This window comes from Ranitomeya imitator, chromosome 6 (assembly GCF_032444005.1).
Source record: "Ranitomeya imitator isolate aRanImi1 chromosome 6, aRanImi1.pri, whole genome shotgun sequence".
Classification (NCBI taxonomy): Eukaryota; Metazoa; Chordata; class Amphibia; order Anura; family Dendrobatidae; genus Ranitomeya; species Ranitomeya imitator.
The window spans coordinates 295,377,179-295,385,472 of NC_091287.1; positions in this window are offsets into that span (position 1 = coordinate 295,377,179).

Genomic DNA, 8,294 nt, shown 5'->3' on the forward strand with positions numbered 1-8,294 from the left:
AGATTATGTTCGGATACCTCTCTTTGTATTGTTAATGCGACTTGACATTTGACAGGGGAAAGTCTCAACCAAATATTTCACATATTTGCTCATCGGATCAGAGATTTAAATAAAACTTACTGCTGCGATATCTAGCTCTGTACTATCATGCCTTTATCTCTCTATATATCATAATGTATTTTGCTAATGACTGTCATTTCAGAGTTGTTCATGTGGCGTCCGTAATTTCTTTCAGAGCCCCCCCCCCCCAAATCTATTCAAGCCATTTCTCCCTCTCTATAGGAAAGTCTGGCTGTCAGAAGCATAAACACTTGCAATCATGCACTTCCAAGGATGCATGTGCTATCAAAAAGGGAGGTGTTAATTGCTGTGCTAATTACAACATGATTGTTTTGCACTTGTTTTGCACTTGCAGGTGATTAAATTTTTAACGAAGCATATTACTTGGCACTGTTAGCACAGTTAACACATTTTTTTTTTTCCTTTATGCCTTGGGAGAAGTCCCGCACCGCAGACCCTTCGCTGGCTGTAATGTGCTGTTGTGTTTGGAACAAGCCTCTGTTTAGTCTGTCAGTAGCAGTGCCCCAGCTTCCTGCTCGGGAAAAAGCAGCGGCATATTATAATCATACCCAGCATGAACACACCGGCCAGATGCGAACGCTGAAGTCACTGAGGTATTAGCTAAAAATTAGCCGGTGCTGCTGATGCCAGTCTCCAAGACTTCATTTAAAAACTACCACCACTCCAGCCATTCAGGCAGCGGCGTCTGATGGCTCGAAAGCAATGTCGAGAAATGACAGCAAGTTTCATGTGATTTATATCTGCTTTACAGTGTCTGGTCCCAAGTGGACGAGAGCATGGGAACCTTGCATCTGTTACACGGGCAGACTTGTATGTCTGTGCTCCCACTGTGCAGCAAGCTGCATACATTGAGCACGAGGCGCAGATGCATGCACACCCACCATCAAAACACAAGAACGCCAATGAATCAAAACTCTGCAGGGACTTATGATGCCATCTCATTCTCCATCGCTCTGCTCTAACCCATCAGATATGTTGGGTGGTGGTGGCACCTATATTGGCAGAAGCTAATATGCCCTCCGGCTTTTTTTTGTCTCTAGCTGTGCCTGCTGGAATAAAATCGAAGCTCGAAATTCAGCGAAATAATATTAGTTACCACGCTGACAGCACTTGGCAGATCCAATCTACTGTAACCACCTACTGATTGGGACTCGTACCTATTAAATATAAAATCTTCCCAAATTAGTCTACGGAGAAAAACAAAATTAAGACTAATGCACCATAAAATTTCATATTTCCGTCCGTGGAAATTATATTGATGCAATTTAAAGATGAAGATATTTATTTTCTAGCAATTGAATTTTAAATATGTTATAATTAAAAGTGGCATCTTTTATTTTTTTTTTTAATTTCATTTGCTGATACAAAAATAAAAATGAAAAATAGCATCATCCACCAATGTGACAGAATGCAAATAAATGTGAGCAGGGTAGTAGAATTGTGGAAACGCTCCAGCAGCCTTTTACATTGCAGTTTTTCAATGTGACTTTTTTTTTCACGGCAGCTGTCACCATTTGATTTCTATATGAATTGCTAGGGCGTAGTATAAGGTCAGCCACCTTTTATTCTCTCACACAGCACAGCATGTGTTCTCTGCTATAACACTCAAAGTACGACTGTGGCCGGGCAGCGTAATCAGAGCATGCTACTGAAAATTGGAGGATGAAAAGAGCAAAATATTAATTTAGGTTATAGGATTATAGGTCAATCTGACCTTACATTTATCTAAATGACATGTTACTTTACATATATATATATATATATATATATATATATATATATATATATATATAATTAAAATATGTATATCAATATATATAATTTTGATTATTTATATTGGTAATTAATATAATAATAAAAATGGCAACGATAATAATTCATGTCAGATTCTGTTGACATCTATGGCATATATCTACATTTTGTTTTTATCTAAAATGCCTTGTTTGTGAACTGAGTTAATTCTGTTTTATAACTAGACAGTAGCTCTGCAGTTTAATATGGATTGCACAATTACACAAAGCACACCATGGTCAATTTACATTGTTCAGGTTTAAAAAGTGCCCTTAGGGTTAAATACTTATCTGCAGTCCTAAAGATCAGAAGCTCATCATATGAAATCTCCCACTGGCTTGAAAGGGTGTTTCCAGGATTTTTTTGTACTAATTAGAAATAATGCTGGTCTAACGATCGACCTATATTATCGCCTCTAAAGTTATGACAATAATAATAGTGGGGGATTTTTAAAGTAGTCACATTAGATAAAAAGACTGAAATTGTAATGAAATGATCTTAGACTGGTTTCACACTTGCGTTTTGATCTGCAGCGTTTTAAACGCGTCTGCAAGCGCATGAAAAAACGCATGTAAACGCGTGCAAACGCAGCGTTTTTTAGCCGCATGCGTTAACGCATGCGGCTAAAAAACGCAGCGTTTGTATGCGTTTACATGTGTTTTTTCATGCGTTTGCGTTTTTTGTGCACATGTCCAAAAATTTCACAAGAGTCTAAAAAAGATGACCAGACACCACCAATGGGAATAGAGAGGGCGTATATGATGGGCTCTCTACAGGTCCTTCTCAAAAAATTAGCATATTGTGCTAAATTTCATTATTTACCATAATGTAATGATTACAATTAAACTTTCATATATTATAGATTCATTATCCACCAACTGAAATTTGTCACGTCTTTTATTTGTTTTAATACTGATGATTTTGGCATACAACTCCTGATAACCCAAAAAACCTGTCTCAATAAATTAGCATATCAAGAAAAGGTTCTCTAAACGACCTATTACCCTAATGTTCTGAATCAACTAATTAACTCTAAACACATGCAAAAGATACCTGAGGCTTTTATAAACTCCCTGCCTGGTTCATTACTCAAAACCCCCATCATGGGTAAGACTAGCGACCTGACAGATGTCAAGAAGGCCATCATTGACACCCTCAAGCAAGAGGGTAAGACCCAGAAAGAAATTTCTCAACAAATAGGCTGTTCCCAGAGTGCTGTATCAAGGCACCTTAATGGTAAGTCTGTTGGAAGGAAACAATGTGGCAGAAAACGCTGTACAACGAGAAGAGGAGACCGGACCCTGAGGAAGATTGTGGAGAAGGACCGATTCCAGACCTTGGGGAACCTGAGGAAGCAGTGGACTGAGTCTGGTGTGGAAACATCCAGAGCCACCGTGCACAGGCGTGTGCAGGAAATGGGCTACAGGTGCCGAAATGGGCTACAGAGAAACAGCACTGGACTGTTGCTAAGTGGTCCCAAGTACTTTTTTCTGATGAAAGCAAATTTTGCATGTCATTCGGAAATCAAGGTGCCAGAGTCTGGAGGAAGACTGGGGAGAAGGAAATGCCAAAATGCCTGAAGTCCAGTGTCAAGTACCCACAGTCAGTGATGGTGTGGGGTGCCATGTCAGCTGCTGGTGTTGGTCCACTGTGTTTCATCAAGGGCAGGGTCAATGCAGCTAGCTATCAGGAGATTTTGGAGCACTTCATGCTTCCATCGGCTGAAATGCTTTATGGAGATGAAGATTTCATTTTTCAGCACGACCTGGCACCTGCTCACAGTGCCAAAACCACTGGTAAATGGTTTACTGACCATGGTATTACTGTGCTCAATTGGCCTGCCAACTCTCCTGACCTGAACCCCATAGAGAATCTGTGGGATATTGTGAAGAGAAAGTTGAGAGACGCAAGACCCAACACTCTGGATGAGCTTAAGGCCGCTATTGAAGCATCCTGGGCCTCCATAACATCTCAGCAGTGTCACAGGCTGATTGCCTCCATGCCACGCCGCATTGAAGCAGTCATTTCTGCCAAAAAATTCCCGACCAAGTATTGAGTGCATAACTGAACATTATTATTTGATGGTTTTTTTGTTTGTTATTAAAAAACACTTTCATTTGATTAGATGGGTGAAATATGCTAATTTATTGAGACAGGTTTTTTGGGTTATCAGTAGTGTTGAGCGATACCGTCCGATACTTGAAAGTATCGGTATCGGATAGTATCGGCCGATACCCGAAAAATATCGGATATCGCCGATACCGATATCCAATACCAATACAAGTCAATGGGACATCAAGTATCGGAATGTATCCTCATGGATCCCAGGGTCTGAAGGAGAGGAAACTCTCCTTCAGGCCCTGGGATCCATATTAAAGTGTAAAATAAAGAATTAAAATAAAAAATATTGTTATATTCACCTCTCCGGCGGCCCCTGGACATCAGCGGGAGGATCCGGCGTCCGGCACGGCTTCTTTCTTCAAAATGCGCGCCTTTAGGACCTGTGGAATGACGTCCCGGCTTCTGATTGGTCGCGTGGCGGTCACATGGGCGGCACGCGACCAATCAGAAGCCGGGACGTCATACCACAGGTCCTAAAGGCGCGCATTTTGAAGAAAGAAGCCGTGCCGGACGCCGGATCCTCCCGCTGATGTCCAGGGGCCGCCGGAGAGGTGAATATAACAATATTTTTTATTTTAATTCTTTATTTTACACTTCCGATACCGATACCCGATATCACAAAAATATCGGCTCTCGGTATCGGAATTCCGATACCGCAAGTATCGGCCGATACCCGATACTTGCGGTATCGGAATGCTCAACACTAGTTATCAGGAGTTGTATGCCAAAATCATCAGTATTAAAACAATAAAAGACGTGACAAATTTCAGTTGGTGGATAATGAATCTATAATATATGAAAGTTTAATTGTAATCATTACATTATGGTAAATAATGAAATTTAACACTATATGCTAATTTTTTGAGAAGGACCTGTATATATAGACCCTAGGGCTACTGAAATTTTAACAGCTTGCTACTGTTTCCTGTGTCATGATGGATCTTCACATGGAGAGCATTTATTTCAACCTGGATTTCAGATTCAAGATTTTTCTGGCCTGTGCTTTTGCTTGGGAGCAAGACCGAAACCGCGAAAGATGGAGAAGGAGACAACGTAGGCGTTTTTGGAGGCACCCCATAATAGAAGTGCGTGTGTTAGGAGTCGAGTTTCCTCTGCTGCACAGGGGGAATCTCGATCCTTGTCTGCTGCGGTCTCCCATTCAGCATCGGCCTCAGTGGGGTCTGCTCAGCGGAGACGTCGCTCCCAGCGTCTCGCTGAGGCTGATTCGGTGCATAGGGTCACTACTGCCTTTTCTGGCTTTCCTATGGTACCCTGCACTGATCTGCGGCGAGCAGGCCTCTCTGGGACTAAGTCCTTATTTACACACACTGAGCATGCCCAGGGCAAGGTCTCCCATTGAAGGTCGAGGGTCACATGTTCGGTCACATGTTCAGGTACTGCAGCGCATCCCATTGGTCCTCCAGGAAGGTCCTGAAAGGGCAAAACTTTGGTAGCAGCTTCCTGTGCTGTAACTATATAAACTGCGCATGACCGCACGGCCATGTGCTAGTATCGTCTTTTGTCATATGCTTTGCGCCAATGTGGTCATGCGTTTGTATGTGTTCAGGGACCCGGCTGAAATAAGCCCCTAGAATGCTGGCACCTCCGGCGAGGAGATTGTGTATAAGTGTGTTCAGGGACCCGGCTGAAATAAGCCCCTAGAATGCTGGCTCCTCCGGCGAGGAGATTGTGTATGCATGCATGACCATTCACTGCTCACATCTGGGTAGTTGGCCTGTGCCTCTGTGAAAGTCTAACAGGGCACAGAGCCTGCCTCTCGCGGTTACTCTGTGAAGCTAACAGAGTTGGTATATACCGCCATATAGAGCCGCCATTAATTAGCAGCAGGTACTTTCCTGCACGGTGGATCCCGGGTTGCGAACGCACCAATTCCATTTAATAAACAATATATTTGGTGCGTTCCGCCAACCCTAACAGTATACTAGCGCCAGGATCTGGCTAAGTGATGGCAGATCAACAGCGATTGCAGGGGTACATCCAGCTGCTGGAGGGCCGGTTGGCGTCTCTTGAGCGTGCAACCTCGACGGTGGATGTTACCGCAATAGCTGTTCAGGCTGCTAGCGTGGCTGCAGCAGCTTTACCCACTGTCACCTCTGTTCCGACCCTATCTCACCTTCCTTTGCCTGAGAGATACTCTGGGGACAGTAAATCCTGTAGGGGTTTCGTGAGCCAATGTGGTATACACCTCGAGCTCCTGGCTGCACGTTTCCCTACTGAGCGGGCAAAGGTGGGATTCATAATCTCCCTCTTGTCGGACAGAGCGTTGGAGTGGGCTACGCCGCTGTGGGAGCGCAACGATCATGTGGTGCAGAGTGTTCCTCGGTTTCTGGACTCACTGAAACAGGTCTTTTTAGGACCTCAAGTCACCCATGATACAGCGCTCCAACTGCTGGCTTTGACTCAGGGTTCAACCATGGTCAGCCATTTTGCTGTTCTCTTCCGGACATTAGCGTCTGAGTTGGAATGGCCAGATAAAACCCTCATTCCCGTATTTTGGAGGGGGCTGGCTGACCATGTGAAGGACGCTTTGGCCACTAGGGAGATTCCCGCCACACTGGAGGAGCTCATAGCCATATCTACTCGCATAGACCTTCGTTTTCACGAGCGAAGGTTGGAGCGAGCCCAGTGTAGGCAGAGGTTTCGGCTGGCTCCCACCTTCGCCAAACCTTTGGAATCTCCAGTCCAGGCGTCCGAGTCACATGAGGCCTTAGAGGTGACACGAGCGGGATCCAAGTCTCAGTCCGCCCGTGCACATAAGGTCCGTCATGTTTGCCGGCAGTCAGGACATCTTGCCTACAAGGGTCCTCAGCGGTCGGGGAAACGTCAGCATCTAGTGGCAGTTGGAGGAGGTACACTAGACACGGCGACGTTTGCCTCAAAGTTTTCCTTCAAGGGGACAATTACCATAGGCCCATCCACTCTTATGGTCGAGCTATGCGTGGATCCTCGGGCAGAGGGTAAGTTTATGTCTTCCTCTTTTGCCCAGCGTCACGCAATACCCTTGGTGATGCTCGCCAAGCCTGTAACCGTTCGAGTGGTAAATGGGTCAACACTACCCTCACAGATTACCCACCAAACCATTCCTTTCACGCTTTCTGTGTCTCCATCACATCAGGAGATAATCTCCCTATTAGTCATTCCTGAGGGAATTGATGAGGTCCTGTTGAGGATACCATGGCTTCGCTACCATTCTCCTCATATTGAGTGGTCCTCTGGGAAAATTTTGGGATGGAGTAAATCCTGCGAGGGTAGATGTCAGAGGGAGTGCGTTCAGGTTGCTACTACACAGGTACCCGCAGATTTTTCCTCTCTCCCCAAGCACTATTGGCCCTATGCAGACATGTTCTCCAAAAGAGCTGCGGAGACCCTTCCGCCTCACCGCCCCTATGACTGTCCTATTGACCTCTTGCCTGGTGCTGAGCCTCCCGGGGTCGAGTCTATCCGTTATCTCTCCTGGAGACGGAGGCAATGTCTCAGTACATCCAAGAAAATCTGGCAAGAGGATTCATTAGGAAGTCAGTGTCACCGGCAGGGGCTGGGTTCTTCTTCGTACAGAAGAAGACTGGAGACTTACGTCCATGCATAGACTACAGGCGTCTTAACGCCATCACCGTTAAGAACAAGTACCCATTACCCCTGATATCTGAGCTGTTTGATAGGTTACGGGGAGCGAGGGTATTTACGAAGTTAGATCTGCGGGGTGCTTACAACCTGATTCGCATCCATGAGGGGGATGAATGGAAGACGGCTTTTAACACCAGGGATGGGCACAATGAATATCTGGTGATGCCCTTTGGGCTCTGTAATGCCCCAGCCGTTTTCCAAGACTTTGTGAACGACATCTTCCGGGATATGCTCACCACCTCGGTCGTAGTCTATCTGGATGATATTCTCATCTTCTCTCCAGATATTGACTCCCATCGGAGAGATGTTCGCAAAGTCTTCGACCTCTTACGGGCAAACTCCCTCTACGCCAAGTTGGAGAAGTGTGTGTATGAGCAGGAGTCCTTGCCTTTCCTTGGTTACATCATCTCTGCCCAGGGTTTGGCTATGGATCCTGCCAAGCTACAGGCTGTAATGGACTGGCAGGAACCCCATTCTCTTAAAGCGGTGCAGCGCTTTATGGGGTTCATTAATTACTATCGCCAGTTCATTCCACACTTCTCAACTTTGGCAGATCCCTTGGTTGCCCTCACCAAGAAGGGAGCAAATCCCAAGTTGTGGTCAGAGGAGGTCTCCAAAGCCTTTCTCTCGATCAAGTCACACTTCGCTAGCGCTCC